This window comes from Mus caroli, unplaced genomic scaffold (assembly GCF_978045245.1).
Source record: "Mus caroli unplaced genomic scaffold, Mus_caroli_1 scaffold_6, whole genome shotgun sequence".
NCBI lineage: Eukaryota > Metazoa > Chordata > Mammalia > Rodentia > Muridae > Mus > Mus caroli.
The window spans coordinates 78,455,369-78,473,914 of record NW_028227261.1 but is presented as its reverse complement, the minus strand read 5'-3'; the positions used below and the strand labels follow the sequence as shown (position 1 = coordinate 78,473,914).

Sequence of the window (18,546 nt, the reverse complement as noted above, 5' to 3'; positions counted from 1 at the left end):
TGTCTGGGTTTGGTTGTTGTATATGGTATGGATCCCCAGGTGGGACAGTCTCAGGATGGCCATTCCTTCAGTCTCTGCACTTAACAATGACAGTCTACCATAGTTTTTCATGCTAAAATCAAATTCTATATGCCCCCTTCAATTCTATGAAGGTTTCCAGGTCACACCTAGATCATATCCTACTGGTGCTATGTCTGAAGACTCTAGTTAGTTAGCAACTTAGAGCAATAGCAATAGCCTTTGTCTTGGGAGTCTTTCAGACCACTCCCTAACTCAAAAGAATGTTTTCCTTACCTGGCATGGTATTGTGGTTATTTTTAGATACTAGATCTTCTACAGCTCTTGGGTAACCATCATCACCTACTGAGGAACTGATATACATATCATGTGTGTGTGTGTGTGTGTGTGTGTGTACGTATGTATTTTAGTTGACCCTATATAATAATGTTTCCTTATGGCTTTTTCAAACAGCATTAGTATTATTTTGTCTCTCCTTCCTCTCTCTTCCTCTTTATTGCCCCCTCCTTGTTTTACCTCTTTAACCCTTTGTATTGGAATGTTCTAAGCAAGTTGCCTAGAGAGAAACACAACCAATATTCCTACCTAGTTGTAAAGCTTGCAAACCACAAAAATGAGCAATATGGCAAGATGTCCATATTTGTGCAGTAGTGGCCCTTAGATCTAGGAGATGAATGTGTACCTAGGATTCCTGTAGTTAATTGTGGTACATTTAATCTATGATTAGTTATGTATCAGGAAAATTAACAGATTTTTGTTTTAACTGATTACACATAAAGTTTTTGTTAGTTTGTTTTGTTTTGTTTTTCTTTTTCTGATTTTTTTAAATTCACATCCCCACATGTAACCATGGTGTTTTGAAACTATAAGCTTTGGCACTAATATGCTGGTATATATAAAGCACATATTTTAAAATCTTTGAGCTTACAATTTCAGTGTATGAGGAATCAGTAATATCTATCATAGAGACATCCCTGAAGAACTTGTGGCATGATTAAAAGATGTCCTTGTAGGAGTTTGAATGAGAAATTGGCTCCAGGGACTCGGTCCTTTAGACACATTGTCCCCATCTGGTGGCACTCTTCTTAAATATTTAGGAGGTATCACCTTGCTGGGGGAAGAACATTGCTAAGTGTGGGCTTTGAGATTTCACAGCAATGTCTCACTTTCTATTTGCTTTTTCTGTTTAATCTTATGGTTGCTATGTGAGCTTTCAGCTTCCAGTTTCTGCCATCCTGCCTCCTGCTTGCTACCATGCCCCCCTGCCACAGGGATAGGAATCTTCTTAACCTCAATCCACCAGCCAAAATAGACTCTACTCAATATAACTTTCCTTGACCATGTTATTTTACCACAGAAACCAAAAGGTAACAATAACAGTCCATCATAGGATAGTGTTTATGAATCCTTGGTCTCCAGTTATTTGTGATGTTTAGGTAGTTTGGAACCATTAGAAAGTAAGACTTTGATGTAAGAAGTAAAAAACCTGAAGGTGGACTTTAGGTTTACGACCTGTTCTCATGTAGTGCTTCCCTTCTGCTTCTTGCTTGCAGACAAAATGTGGCCACTGTTTCCTGAATGCTGAGCAAGCATGATGCCCCTGCTGCCAAGCCTTCCTCACCTTGAAAGCCTGTACCTCCTCCACAAATGTCAGCCAAATAATCTCTTTCTTCTCTCAAGTTGCTTTTTGAGAGAATATCCCATCAAACCAACAGACAGATACTAAATGCAAACATGTTGCTGGGTATTTCAGCTACCAGTCTTACATAATATGTTCTTTTATAACTGTCCTTACATATTACATTTTCCTGCCTAAGATATACTACTTCCTTTTATGTTATTAAAAACATTTCCGGTTCTTCAGTCCTTTAAGTAGTTTCCTCGAAGTCTGTCTGATGATATGACTCATATTGGAATACTGGTCAAATGTTCACACTCACCTTTATGCATGAGATGCTGTAGTCATCAGAAGCCGTGGAGAATCTGTGTTTAATGTTCCTTGAGAGGTGTAGTGTGTCAAGCACATGCAAACTATACTCTCAGTTCAATATGCACAGGGTACTTTAAAAAGTCCTATATAGTTGTGTTACAGAAAATTTTCATCAAGATAATTTTATTCATAACGGAGGTATTGTCTTCTAAATTAGAGCAAGGAAATGTTCAACAGGAGTAACAGATTTAAATTCACTTAGAAACTCAACCTGCATTGAGAAATATAGGGATTATAACTACCAAATTAAAATTGGAACAAATGGTACTGACATTTGACCTATGTGCTCGATTCTTTGTATTCCCTGTTCCTCCATGTTAAAAAAATGTTAGTTTTCTGGAGAGTTTTAAAAATATTAAATACTAATATAAATGGAAAAATACTTTGTAAAGAAAAATATTTATGATAGAAGGCCAGGTGAAAGGAAGTTGGTTAGAGTTTTCTGAAAGTATGGTCATTTATAATGATAACCAACCATGTAAGATGCTTCCATATTTGCTTGAATTTATAAAGATTTTACCAAATATCTTTTATCATATGTTATCAATAAACCTAAAATTCCTGCATATAGCAGAATTAATATAGAACTCTTTTTAAACTTCACATTTAATTAGATGGCTGATCACATCAACACACTCACACACACACACACCTTCATTTAGTTCCAGAAGGATGTGTTTTTAATAGTGTTCTTAGGACCTCAGCTGGATCTTTGGTACATGATTCCTTTCTCTAGGAAATGTACCAAGTTTTGAATGAATGAGTAAAAGACTCGTTGTAAAAAAGAATTTAGCACCAGTTTTGTTTCAGTTAAATTCACTGAGGCTGAATCAAAGACATTTTTTCCCAGATCTCTATTGTTAGAAAGCAGGTTACTTTCAATTTTTATTTTGATCAGCAGATTGCAATGCAATATTAAAGAATAAAAAAAGTAATTATTATTTCGTTCCAAGATAGTTTTACCAAGAAGCAGTTATTATGTTAAGTAGCTCATTCTTGAATTAAAGTGGAAGGTCAGGAGAGACCATCAAATGAGCCCCTGTATCCTCATTACTATTCTATTGTTGCATCTAGCAAATGTACCGGCCACTACTAAAGATGTGCTTTGTGTTACAAAGATTGTCTGTCAGCCTCAAATGACTAATCTTATAGCACTGTAAAATAGATAGGCGATCACAGATCTTCTTCTGCATATTTCTTTTTATTCTTAGATGATTTTTGTTTTATGTGGAATTTATCCAGAGAACTAGTTTATATTTATTTCCTTTATTTAAAAATATGTTGTATATCACAGAAAATGATATCACATTTATATTATGGAATAATTGTACTGTTTCTAATCCAAATTAAAAGACTATGTTAACTGTCATATCTTTCGTGGAATATAAAAATAAAAATTCCCACCAGTCTTGAAATGACTCGTTTTTTTCAGATCAATTCCATTATTTCCTTTCTCTGATACAAAAACATGTGGATGGCTATTTTGTTTTTATGTTTTTATAAACATGTATAAATAGGATTTAATAATTACTCATATGTTATCATTAAAGAACTAGAATGCTTTGTAAATAACCATTATATAACACATTCAATCAAGCAGTCACATATATTAAAATGGTCTCTATAAATGTGCCAAAATATTCACTCAGTATAAAAAAACTCATCATGACTAAGTTGTGATTATTTCAGTGCCTCTATGATGGAAGCATCCATGCTATTACTATCAGTACTATCTTTTGATAACCTAGTTGTATGAATTACTACTCCACTGATGACTGTGATTATTTATACTATTAAGTGCATATAAAGCCTTTACTATGGGGAAGACATTGTGCTAAGGGCCTTACAGGTGTGAACACTGATATAATTAGAAACCATGTTCCCTTAAGAAAATAGCAAGCCAAGCTAAAGTAGAGAAAATGCTTTGTGAGGGAGCAAATATCCAGGCTGTTATTTAACAAAAGTACTCTGACTTGGATATATTTCTTTTTTTTTCTTTTCTCTATTTTTCATCTTTTCTTTCCTTTCCTTTTCTTTTCTTTTCTCTTCCCCTTTTTCTTTTTGAGGCAAAATCTCATTCAGCCTCAGCTGTCTTTGAACTCACTATTTAACATAGATGCCCTGATCTCTTTGTCTCTATAGCCTTGAGTTCCAATGAGTTGGGATCACAGGTATGTACAACCAGACAGAGAGAATAATCATTTATTTCTACTTTATTTCCCAGGCATTGCACATATCTATCTTCAAGTTTTGATGCTGCAGTAACATTCCTTCTTTTCATGGAAATTGTTCATGAGTAGAAATGGAACTTTTCCACTCAATCTCATCTAGCATTAGTTCTGTGATCACAGTTGTCTCTTTCTCATGACTAGCATCTTCCCTTGATACTTGATGTCACTCTCATTACAGAGAATTGTCACTCAATTATATGATTAATTGTGCTAATCATATAGTGTAGTGGTTTGAATATACTTAGCCCATGAAGTGGTACTATTAGGAGGTATGGCTTTGTTGGAAAAGGCATAGCCTTGTTGGAGGAAGTGTGTCACTATGGAGGGGAGCAATGAGACCCTCCTCCTAACCACATGGGAACCAGTCTCCTCTATTTTGCCTTCAAAACAAGATATAGAACTCCAAACTCCTCCAGTGCCTTGCCTGCCTGGATGCAGCCATGCTTCCTGCCTTGAGGATAATGGACTGATCCTTTGAACCTGTAAGCCAGCTCCAGTTAAATGTTGTCCTTATGAGAATTGCCTTGGTCATGGTGTCTGTTCACAGCTGTAAAATCCTAACTAAACATGTGGGATTCTAATTATTTTGAGACTTTAAAAGAATAGATATTTACTCTCATGCATTATGCTATTCTATATGAATTATTCTATAGTTACTCAGGTCCTGGGAGCTCTGATTCACCCTAACTTCTACCTTTCAGCCTTTAATTTCCAACTTCCCTAAAAGTGAAAAAAAATAGGCATAAAAATTCACTGACTGATAAGAGTCCCTTATGTCTTATAAACACAGATGATATTATGTAAACTTTGGAAGACTTTCAGCACTAACCATGCTAGTTCTACTCACTCTGTGCCCTGATATGCAAAGCTAAAAGGAATCTTCACTGTGCACTCTGTCAGCTTTGAGTCCTCTTCATCCTATGGACTTTCCTTGGAGCTCCCAGATATCTCACAGCACTGCACACAGCCTTTCAGGACTAAAATGTCCCAGCTTCATTTGACTGTGGAAATACCTCCCACCACAACCTGATTTTTTTTCAAGTAAGTCGAAAATGTTTAGAGGAAAAGAGAGCAAGGAAAAAGCATAAAACTTGAAAAGCAATTGGGTGTATGGATATATTCTCCATTATAGACCAGCGAGGCTGCCCTACTTTATCAAACACATACTTTCTGTCAATTTCTTCCTTTAACTTTTCAAAAGAAACCCTCTATGTCTTACCATCAAAGTTTTCTCACACTGTTCATTAAAGGAGAATGACTTGTAGGCACTGATAGCTCTCTCTGAAGAAAATGTGCTGCTGTATCTCTGCACAAGTTCACAGTAAGTGTGTTATCCTTGATCCCAACAATGTCTACTCAGAAGGCTTGGTGTATGCATTCTTCTCAAAGGGCATCTGTAATCTCTGGTAGGTGGTTGAAGTATCATTCCATATAAATGTGCATAGCTGTATAACTGAGGCCAGTGACTTTTGCTCTGAGATAATCTTACTCTCTTATCTGCCCTGCCACTCCAACCTACTGATATTTCTTAAGTCCTAGCACAATTTCATGCCCTTTGTCTACACAGACACTTTAGCATTTTAAAATCAGCCTTTCTACTTTGTATTCTTGCAGGATCTTCTCAAAGAATCTGTTCTTTCTGATAAACCTTTCCCTAGTTACGTGGCCTTGAATAAATTTCATACCTCCTACAAGGTATGGATCTCCTTGCAGCAACAATTTCTCCCTCAACTGACATACTTGTGAGCATCCCTAAACTGATGTAGACATTATGTGCTCACGTCCCCTCCTCCTCACTGCTCAGCATTCCAGTCTGCCAACCAGTACAGAATACACTGCTGAGCCTAATATTTGCATTCAGTCTGTGTTGGATCAAAACCCAAGGAACTGCATTTTCTCACAGAAATAGTGACTTCTTGTAAAGCCCTCTTCTTGCTTCTTGAATATTGGCAAGAATGTTTATATTGGGCTAGGACAAGGAAGTAGGCTCCAGATAAATACAGCTAAGGAATATGTTCCTTGTGTCTTGTTTATCTTGATAAGTCTCTGAATACAGTGAGCATGGGACATTTGTTTATGCCTTGTTTGTTCCTTGAGCTAAACTAACCCTATTCTTTGTATGTACCTAGAATAATACAAAAGCAGACTGGAAGAGAATAAACATGCTTCAGCAGTTGCTGGAGTCCTATTATAATGTTGTTTAATTGTCTGGTTTTTCTTTAATCCTCACTTCCCTCCCTCCAAAACCTGTTGACTTACTGAGTGGGCTTAGTCACTATCATTATTGTTGCTTTGTGCACATTTGTATAAAATCTTTAAATTCACTATGCACTCATTCCTTTTGTTCATTTTATTTACTCTCCTCTCGTACATTATATTCCTACTTTAGCCTCCTCTCTGTCTACTTGGCTCAGTACTTCCCATTTCCTCTCTCCCCCAGATCCATTGTTCCTACCTTTCCCATCTGAAAAGATCAAGCCTTCCTGGGATATCAACTAGACATGGCATTACAAGACACATTCAGACTAGGGATAAATCCTCAAACATTAGGTTAAGAGATGTATTTAAACATGTAAGCAAAATGTACATATAATTATGTAAGATTTTGAAAATTATATTTTAAAATTAAAGAAAAATATTTATAACAAAAATAACTTTCTGTGCCATTTCAAATATGGTCAATCCACAATGATGCCACACATATTTTAGTAACAGATATGTGTCTTGGTGAGTGCACATGTACTGTGAATTTGGAAAACAATCGTTGAGGTACATGGGAACTTTACCATATAAAATGCAGAAAATTTCTTTCATTTGGGTCCAAAACATATTTATCTTTTTGAACAATGTAGTTACCCTTCTTGAATCATAAGTGAATTTAGCTCTATAAATAGCAAAATAATTAAAATGACTTTTACTCTTGATTTAATTATAGCATAATAAGGTGTTTATTAAGTTATTATGCCTCCTTTTAACCCACTAGTTTGGAATAGTAGGCAAGAGTAGAAATGAATTCATATCATAGATTTGTCCACGTTAAAGACAACATGATTGCATTCATCAATAACATATATAAAAAAACTCATAGAGAATGTGATAATAAAACTTAACAATAGATTTCAAATAGTGTACTTCAGCTTATTGAGTTACATATCAAATATTCAATTTTACAATAGAGAAAATATGAGATAACGGTTGTGCTTTTGTGCTTTTCTGCTTTTACTTTTGCTGTAAGTAGCACATAATTTTGTTATCCTGGGCGAAAAAATCCTCTTGGATGATGTGCTAAGTAATAGCCAGCTTTTCCACATCAACTTCCCATGATTGAATGGTACATGTGGTATGCTCAGCCACAGTTCAGATCTGCTAAAGGAGTGCACCAAAGGCGGCCTCTTCTTTTTAAAGATAATATTCACTGTATTGTAGTAAGTACATAAATGTATTTTATTAAGGAAGAGGGTGGCTTACATTGAATGGAGAAATATTTAAAGATCATAATTTTCAAGTTAGTTGTAAACAACAGGCTCATTTTCTTTCTGTGACAGGGAACAACCCTGGCCCTCTCTCCTCCATTAGCTGCCAATGTTTCACTATGGATTTGTTTAGAGAGTCCCAAGTATTATGTATATCCATGGGGTTAAAATATATATCTATTGCTGCTCTTTTCCATAATATGCTGACTGTCCAGTAATTCTAATCTATTTTATGAGTTATATCTATATGCATAGACTCAATGGCGAGACAATTAGCTAAACATCAATGGTAGTTGGTGGCACTATGGAAATGAGCTCAGAAAACTCTAATATCTAATATCAGATATCACTTGCCAAATTGTTCATATCTTTATACCCGCATACTAGTACATCTCTTATCCTTCATCAGTGAAGTTCATTTTTGCAGTAGATAGTAATTATAAAAAACAAATCATTAGTCAATGTGCAAGAAATTAGTGGCTGTGGTATAACCAACTCTAAATAACATATCTATACCATTCCATTTCCCAAAAGCTCAGGGACCATCACAGAATGAGGATCAAAAGGAATTAGGTAGTAGATAAATTAAGAGAAACATTATTTGTAGGAAACAATAGGGCTGTTGCACATATGAGCTCATAGAAGCTATGTTTTTATGTTATATATATATATGTGTATATATATATACACATGTGTATATATATATATATATATATATATATATATATACACACATATATATATGATGTTTATGTATGTTCATGTGTTATTTAGAAGAATATATTTCTGGAAGGATATCTAAATAACTATAACTAATCATGATCCATTCCATTGTTGTCAAAGTATCTTTGAGGCTAAGTCTGCCTTTTTGTGTCAACAATAATCACTTTTAAATATCCTGTCTGGTGTTTCTTTAAAAATGTAACTAAAAATATAAGCTAGGCACCTAAATGCAATGGGACTCTTCTCTACTTTCCAGGTATGTCTTAATAATGAAATATACCCAGATACACAGTCTTACTAATTTATTTCTGTGAGCTAATGTTATCCCTTCCTACAAATACAAAGTTTATGCTGAACTATTAGCATGCAGCTTTTTAAAGGCTGATTAGGAACTGCCCACTCCCTTGATTGCTCTCAAGGGACAGATGAACAGAAAGTTGCCTTGCTAAAAATTAACTTTGCTTTCATAGCACAAACTTACAATTGTATACATTCTATAATCAGTTTTTATTATAATCCAGATCCACAGTTACCAAGTGGTCCTTAATGTAATTAGCCAATGAACACTATAAATTAAGAAGATCTTATGATTTTTCTTAGAAAGCATATATTTGCCTATTTTACTTGCAGGGTCACATATTTTTCTTTTAACTCCCTGAAGCTCAAACATTAAGCCTTTATAGAAAAACTCAGTTTGATAAATCTTGACAGGTGATAAAATAAGTTTTACTTTAAATAACACATTGCCTCTATTCCTTGGTATCAAATAGACTTCACTACAAAATTCCTAATACATAAAATTGTCACTCATGTCCAAAGAACTTTCTTCTGTTATCTAAATCTTTACTTTTTTCCTATCATTCATTTAAATTTAAATGAGAGTCATATATAAAACTCTACCAAATGACTTTTTTTTATAACCCATCCAACATTAACATTGGTTAGAAATTCTGCTTAGTTTTCTCAATGTTTATGATAAAATTTCTAGTTATTTCTGAAGTTTCTTTGTAAAATATACACACTACCATACAAGGAAACAAAAAGAACATTCTTTACTTTTTTGCTTTGAATAAAAAAGGACTAAAATTTATTCACAAATTGTTGCAGACATTTGACTCAAAGTTAAGATACCTATTTAGGAAACTTACATATCTGGTATTTAATCTTCCAGGAAAAAAGTGGCAAGGCAGTACAAATATATTAGGACATTAACATATGTACAGATATATTTTTCAGTCCTTTTCTATTCAGCTGCAGGCTACCTTTATATATCATGCTAGTATTGAGAGACACTCCACTACCCTGGGAACTTATCAACATTAACAATGGTCAGTTTAAAAAACATCATCAGCTATCGCCCCAGATCCAAGTGAGAATTGCATGAAGTTCATGAAAATGAATTTTAGGGAGACAAAATACTTTGAAATTTTAAATACTGAAATGTTGATTATTAATTGTATTATTGAAAAAGATTGTGGCTAAAATGTACTCTATCAAATTCCATTCAGTTGGCCAGCTCCTCTTCCCTGTCAAACTTATCCAAACCCCAGCTAATTTGGGGGCAAGATTTAAAAAAAAAACTTCATAATGAAAAAGTCAGTTGAAAAATATAATTGTGTTGTTGTTTTAAGTCAATTAATATTTAAAATTGAATCAAGTATTTTATTCATGAGGATCTCTCATAATAAAATTTAACTTTAAGATTCTACCTCCATGTGCTTTTCAAGGAAATATTTAGAGATAGCTGAGATCACTTTTACATAGTGCCACCAGCTACCATTAACAATATGATTTTCCATCTTAGGCAACCCTGAATTTTCAGATGTAGTCTAGTTTGGATTCTGCAACTGTGACTTTATGCGCTGTCTCAAATCAAAACTAAGGAAAAGTCAGCAAGCTTTTACTTCAGAATCTTTAATAAAGCGATGTAACTTTTGGAACAAGCATGTGTGTATGTGTGAGTGTGTTTACTCATTTTTTTTTATTATACAATGAACATTTTACATTTAAACATCAAAGGAAAAGTGAGCAATAGTATTACTGATTTTTTCGTATATAAGAAGTCCTACTGCTTTACCCACAACAGACAAGTAATTGTCTACATGGTTTTCTTTGTAGTCCCTTCCCCCCACCCTCCCTCCATTCCTAATTCTGTCTTCTGTCTTCTGTGTGTGTGTAGCATTTTAAAATGAAATAAAACCATTTTAAAATTAAATAATAGCATACACTTAGGAATAAAAACCACATTCTAAAGCTATGCATGTGTTAACTGTAATCTTACCATCGACTCACAGGTTAGGCATACAATGAAAGTTCTCCACCCTGAGACCTGGAGAAATACAATACAAATCATGATGTTAGTACTGACATTTAATTTTAATTCAACAAGTAACACCTTTATGATTCAATTAGAAGTTTTATTATATGATTTATCAATGTACACTTAATAGTTTTGATTGTATAATTTGTCAGAAATATCACTCAACTCACATGATTATTATTGATATTTAACACTAATTTCTTTTAATTTGACCATTTCAGGCATGGATTAGAGAGGAGCAGATCCCTGTACAGTCTTTCTTCTCATGAGTCTATGAGAGATGGATACATCTGCACACATAAAGCACTTTATAGATGGAATTCTACAGGTAACATCACTCATTCTTTACCAGTTCCAATATATACATTTATATATGGATACATAGAAAATGTTCATTGTGCACTGCTAGTGTGAGTATAATACTATAATCCTATTCTATGCTTTCTGTTTTAAATGCAGAATTGTAAGCTATAGAATTCAACATGACAATGAACATTCCATATCATAATTATAAGGCTGTGCCCGACTCCATTGTGCAAAAGATATTTTTTCCAATCATCAAAACTTATACTTATAGCTAATTTTATTGGCTTTAAGCTAGTTGGCTATGATCATGCCTAGAATTAGTTGATAGATGTCATAGCCTTTGCAATTGCTTTAGTATTTTCATATTGCTTATTAACCAATAAATATTATTGATCTCTAAAGTTTACTGTTTCTAAATATATGCTTTTAATTTGAATAAAAATTTAAAAATTAATCCCTTCTCAATAAAAAAAATGAGAAATCCATAAATGAATGTATAGCAGGTATTCTGCATAGCTTGCAGTTGACTACAATAAAAGTTGAAAAGGAAAACAGTAAAAGAAGCAGAGACATGTTGATTGCTTAATGATTAGTGTTCTTCTGGAGGCTGTATTTTCTACTATGTACTATGGTGTTTAAACTTAATTCTCTAATGAAAGCATTAACTGCGGAAAATTAGTGTTTAATACTTAACAATTTTTATCATATGTTAAACTGAGATTTTACTGAAAACAGTAATGGTGGAATTTAATTCAGTACCACTTTCACGTATATGAAAATCAACATATCAAAATATGATGTCTTTTGTCATTGTGTGTGTGTGTCTGTGTGTCTAGGTGTGTGTCTATGTGCAAAAGACTACACTCAAATGTGTGTGTGTCTGTGTGTGTGTGTGTGTGTGTGTGTGTGTGTATGTGTGTGTGTGTGTGAAGGCGAGAAATTATCCTGGAGTTTCTCAGTTACCTGACCATCTATTTTTGTTGTTGGTGGTGGCAGTTTGTTTTTTTAGATCATGTCTCTCAGTTCTCCTATAACTTCCTGCTTGGAGTTGGTTGGCTGGCTTTGAGCCTCTGGGATAATTTAAATTTTGGTAGCCCAATTAAAGGTCGAGTAAACATTTGGTTAAAACTATATATTATTATGCCAAAATAACCTGAATAAAACAGGAATTAAAAATATTGTTATTCATATCATATTATTAAAAACTGAATGTCAAACTATGCTATTTGGCATAATACAGAAGTAACAATTCAATTTTAATGCTTCTTAGCAGTTCCACATACTAGATTACTTTCTCAGGAACAATGTTGCATATTTTTAATTTTAAATGGAAGCTTTTAACTAAATAATTGAATTTCAATATAAAAATCACATAAGATTTATGTTCTCTAGTTTCACTTAGAATGTGTATTTGAGCTTGTGACACTAATAAAAAAATCCAAAGGCCATTTTTCGTCTGTATAACTGACATTATTATATTTATTAGATATAGCAGGCATGCACATTCTAAATCACTGTTCATATTTACATTTAGCGATTCAGAACTAATATTGAAGGCATCTGATAATTTGTCTTCCAAGGTTAAATTCAACGAGATAATTTCAAGCATTTATGAAGCCTAATGCAAAATTGTGGCTCACTCCAAACTTAATTTATCTTTTTCAATGATTTGTGGGGTTAGACTAGAGCAAAGATATGAAATATTGGGACATATTTAAACAGAAAAAGGACAATTTAACATGACTTGCATAAATTACATGGCATGTTTAGAAGATGTTTTGTTGAGATGGACCACTTATTAAACTGTCAGTGGCATTGGCATTGAGTTAGTTTTATCCTTGATGCACTTCAGGAAATTTCATTTCTCATAAGATTTTAACAATGTGAACTTATCATTTTAATGATATGAACTTATCTCATTTAAATATCTCAGTGGAATATCAAGCATGACACAAAATGCTATGCTAAGAAAATGAACAACTTAAAATATATTACTGTAAACTTTATCGATCTAATATCCTAAACTTATCAGGTCAAAGAAGGAGATACTTTAGGATCACGGTGTGACTAACAATGTAGCCCAGAACTCTAGTTAGTTGTTTTGTGATATTAACAGTTATATTACAGATGCCATTTCTCCATTAGCATGTAGAATATTCCAATTCCCTCATCTCAGTTCCACACAATCTTGCTAGCTATTTTAACATCATATGCATAAAAATGCTAAAGAGGTTGACAAATACAAGGGCAATAAGTGATAGAGTTGAAATTCAGTAACAACATCTTTTAGTCTACAGTGAGATACAGTCCTCTCTCTCTGTCTCTCTGTCTCTGTCTCTGTCTGTGTGTGTGTTGGGGGGTATGAATGCAGGTACCTCTGTGTGTCAGAAGAGGACATCAGATTCCCTTCAGCTGTGGTTACAGGCAGTTGGGGACACCTAACATAGGTACTAAGAACTAAACTGCTGTCCTCTGGAAGAACAGAACAGCTTAACTGTTCAATTGCCTCTCTGACTCTTGCTTCTTTTAATAAGGAGGTGTGCAACAAAAGAGAGCTTCCATTTTAGTCTGTTTAAGGGAACTTAAATTTACAACCTCAAGAAGCAGACACACTATGCAATACTATCTAGCTATAAATATAAATGAAATCACAATTTTTTCAGGAAAATTGTTGGTAGTATAAAAGATATTGAGTGGGACAATCCAAGTCCAAAGAGACATAACAAATATAACATGTTTTCTCTCATCTGTATTTATGCTTAAATGTGTTTATTATAAGTTCATATGACTGTAGTATCCAGGAAAGTAAAAGAGGTCAGGCGAGGAGAAGTAATAGATAGGAGAATAAAAGGGTACAAGTGATTTGAAGGGGGTAAATAGAAAAACCAATGAAGTAGCTTTAATAGTTAGGGGGGAGGAGATAAATAAAGAAGGAAGAGGATAAATTGACAGGAAGTCTGAAAATAAAACAAAAGAGATCATATTACTACACAATTTCCTAAAATTACATATAGTACATATAAGTCTGTATATGTATATGCATATACATATATAGTTTTAGAATTTTTTTTATCTGAGCTAACAATGCTTTCTCCAAGAGCTAAAATTATCTAACATAAACCCAAGCACCAGGCATGGCAAGTCCCCTTTGAGTTGTTGATCAACATTCTCCAAGGACCCCTCACTTTTGGTTACTTCTCAGATGCAAAAGATATTTACAAAGCACTATAGACAAAGGACTGAGAAAATCTGAGCTTGAACTAACTTGAAAATGTTCTTTCTAAGCAATAGCTTTCATGATACCATGATATGGAAGCAAATCATAGTCCTACCCAGTTTTATTACCTATGAACCACAACACTAACCAGCATGGCACAATAACGTTGAGGATGCTATTGTGGCATGCATACTAGTGGTAACCAATAGCTCTCTAATTGACTTTAGGGCTTGATCGACAGAAGTGAAATAATGCCTAATACTGGTAACCTAGTGAAATGCTGGGTGTGGTTGGGGTGGGTGTGGAGTTAAATCATATATAACCAATGTATAACCAATACACAACCTATATAGCCTGTATATAGCATATAACTGTCACTTACTAAACCAGCACACTACCTAACTACATACTAAATTTTTATCTGTATTTCCACAGGTAAATGTAGCCCCCAACCCTCATCAAAGAAGCTTCTCTTTGCAACAGAAGAGCATTACAGAAAATCATAATCAATAAGCATGTAGAGAATAAGATATTGTGTTCTGTTTAGTCCCAATCCCTGCACCTAAAGCTCATTGATAATTTCAGAAGAGCGGGTGCAGAGATTCAAATCCAGACAATTAAATACAGTCAACTGTAGAATCATAAGAACAAGAGTCTTCTCCAGAGAAGAGATCTCCAACTGGTTATCTACTATAAAAGGTCAATCTTGAGATCATATTCATACAAGTAACATGACATGGCCTGTTTATGTATTTAGAAATATGTATGCATTTAAATATAAAGTTGAGATAGAGCAAGCAAGATGTATGTGGTGAGGATTGGAAAAATTAAAGGGTAGAGGAGAAATAATGTATTTCAGAAACAAGTAGAGATAAGACTAAGCTCCCAATTTCAAAGCAAACCATCAGGAATCATAGATAAGTTCTAAAGGTTCCAGCTTCAAGCTCTAATATACAATGATAAATGTTAGGGTATGATTACCAGTCAATGTTTGGTCAAATGCTAAACTTATGCAATGTATTATTTATCAGACATGTCTTAATTTTGTTTTGATTTTGGCAATAAATTTTATAATGTATCAGATTTTGTTAAATATAGATTTTTTATAATATATGAAAGATTTTGACAGGAGTTATCAAAAACACTTTCTAAAATATATAAATAAAAACTTTAAAAATGAAAACCTTTTAAATCTTACTTTGTTTGAGACTGCCAAGCTTATCTCAGAAGCACAGCTCTTTTTATCTTTGCAGGCAACACATGTGAAGAAAAAGCCGAATGATCCTATGAAATTCTGCATGTTTTAAGTTCTCATTAAGTCACTAATAAATACCTAAATGCTACAATAGAAACAATCGCGGATACAGTGGTAGCAGGACAGAAACTCTCCTTTAGGTGCTAGATTTTACTGGGTTTTAGAAATGTCCACGTGGCCTAAATGTCTCTCCAGATGAGATCTTTTTGACAAATCAGTTTTACATGCAGGGAAACTTGAACTTCTAGGCAGTCTATCAAGTCATCTTTTCAATCTGTGGAAACATGTCATGGAACTCTCAAATGGTATAAAATGACAATTCAGTAACTGTTCAATTACTCAGTGAATGCTCACTAATTATTTGTCTGCCATTTGTATAATATTAGTGGATGTGAAGTGTAGAGTGGACAGATATGGTATGTGTTAACTGATTCAAAGTTTTATGACTGGTGTTTTAATGATCTGTGTGCCTTTTGAAAACCTCAAAAGCTACTATGATTATTTTACACCACATTTAGTAACTCCCATGGCGACTCTGTCAGTCGTTGTAGACCTAGTTTATTTCATCTCTGTATTAACACAACCTCCGATTTTAACAAGTTTTATGAACATTTGGAATAAGAGTGTAGTCCATATTCTTAGTAACCTGATAATAAGTTCTGTCAATAGTTTTCATGTGGACGGGTCATAGAATATGGGAAGTGCTGACTTTACCCTCTGTCCTCTTAAAGCCTGGCCAGGTCACAGGTCCCACTGTCTTCCTGCCACACTCATGTCCAACACCCTCTCTATTTTCTCCCAACTCGCCTAACTGAGCCCTAAGTTGGGACAAAAGTGAGTATTGCATCTCAGTTTTGCATGGACTTTTCCCCCTTCTGTCTGAAAGAGATTTGAGTACAGAAATAGAAAGTAAGTACTTAGAGTTTTTGTTGTCAGTAGTGGTGGTGGTTTTGTTTGTTTTCAGGGCATATAAGGTAATTGACTGGACCAATGTAGATGGGATTCCTTTGTCTTCCCTTTCCTGCCTCCTCCCTCAATTACACTGTTACTCTTCCTTCATCTCCATTCCATTCCTCCTCTCTTATCTTCAGTGCTAGAGATAGAACACACACAGCTCAGAGCTGTCTACCAAGGCATCTTAACTGGGGATGAACATTATTATAGAATTTGAAAGTGATTGTGTCTGTATAATATTCTAGAAATAGAGTGGTACATCTTATCCATAGCACAAAAGTATAAATTTTATAATATGAGAATTTTAAATTTTTTTTTTAAATTTATTTGGATTTCTTTTTTTAAAAAAAAATGGGTATTTTCTTCATTTACATTCCAAGTGTTATCCCCTTTCTTGCCTCCCCCCCTCCAGAAACCCCATCCCATCACCCCTCTGCTCTTCTATGAGACTGTTTGGCCACCTACCCACCCACTACCACCTCCCTGCCCTCGCATTCCATACATTGGGGCACCAAGCCTTCCCAGGACCAAGGGCCTCTCCTCCCACTAATGCCCAACAAAGCTATTATCTGCTACATATGTGGCCAAAAGCCATGGATCCCTCCATGTGTACTCTTTGGTTGGTAGTTTTGTCCCTGGAAGCTCTGGGGAGTCTGATTGGTTGATATTGTTGAAGCTTTGGTTCTTCTTAGAAGGGGGGACAAAATACACACAGAAGCAAATATGGACACAAAGTGTAGAGCAGACTGAAGAAAAGGAAATCCAGGGACTTCCCTACTTGGGGATCCATGCCATAAACAGTCACCAAACTCAGACACTATTGTGGATGTCAACAAGTACCTGCTGACAGGAGCCTGATTACAACTGTCTCCTGAGAGGCTCTGCAGAGCCTGACAAATTCAGAGGTGAATGCTTGCAGAAAACTAATGGACTGAGTACAGAGTCCCCAATGGAGGAATTAGAGAAAGGACTGAAGGAGCTGAAGGGGTTTGCAACCCTATTGGAAGAACAACATTTTAATTTAATTTTGTTCATTTAATATTTTTTTACTGTCCAGGTTTTATCATCCTCCTGCTTCACCTTCTGACTGTTCTACATCCCATACCACCTTCCCCAAATATCCACGAGGATGTCCCCAACTTAACACCCCCAGCCCACCACACCTTTTCACTCCCTGGGACCTCCAATCTCTTGATAATTTGATGCAGTATATATTTCAAAAACAGATGGTTATTTTTACTCAAATTACTTAAGAAATAGAATGAAACAATCAGAATGCATTAAAACACTTAATTGCCTTAAGTGAATTAAGCCAATTTCAGAATGACAAATATTGTGTATATTCACCATGTATTGTTCCTATATGTTATGTAGTTACATACAATCATTTATGTGTATTTTAAAGAAAAGTATAATAAAAGCAACTGTTTAGAAGCATGAAGTGGGGGTGGAGAAGGGAGGAGGAAGAATGAGGAGAAATGGATACATGGGGATGCACAATGTGTAATGTATAACTGTACTAAATCTTTGTTAAATTTAAATTTTTGAATTGGGATCAGGGGCACAAGTCCCTTACAGTCTCCTCCAGCACCAGGATAGCTTGGGAGAGGAGTCTGCTGACACCCGTAAGCTACCCACAAGACCCACCACGAGATCTTAAGACCTCTGGTGAGTGGAACACAGCTGCTGCACCAATCCAATCGTGTGGTACCTGAGACTGCATTAATTAGGGAAGCAGAAAACCTGGCCTGATAAGGGGCACAAGTCCCTTACAGTCCACGCCAGCACCAGAGTACCTTGGGCATGGAGTCTGCGGACACCCCCAAGGTATACAGAGGACCCTCCATGGGCTCTTAAGACATCTGTGAGTGGATCACAACTTCTGCCAGGAGGCAGGTTCAAACACCAGATAACTGGGCACCTTCCCTGCAAGAGGAGAGCTTACCTGCAGAGAGTACTCTGAACACTGAAACTCAGGAGAGAGCTAGTCTCCCAGGTCTACTGATAGAGGTTAACATAAACACCTGAGGAACAAGATCTAACCAGAGACAACTACAAC

At 35.0% G+C, this 18,546-nt stretch overlaps 1 protein-coding gene across 23 annotated transcripts in view; it reads right to left on the bottom strand.

The window, feature by feature from the left end:
- Ptprd (protein tyrosine phosphatase receptor type D) overlaps positions 1–18,546 on the bottom strand; it is a 2,287,128-nt gene that overhangs the window by 1,263,160 nt on the left and 1,005,422 nt on the right. For all 23 annotated transcript variants that reach the window (XM_085839214.1, XM_085839210.1, XM_085839224.1 and 20 more), the window contains exon 7: positions 10,717–10,764. The gene's annotated coding sequence lies outside the window, so the exon portion shown is untranslated. The remainder of the gene's footprint in view (positions 1–10,716; positions 10,765–18,546) is intronic.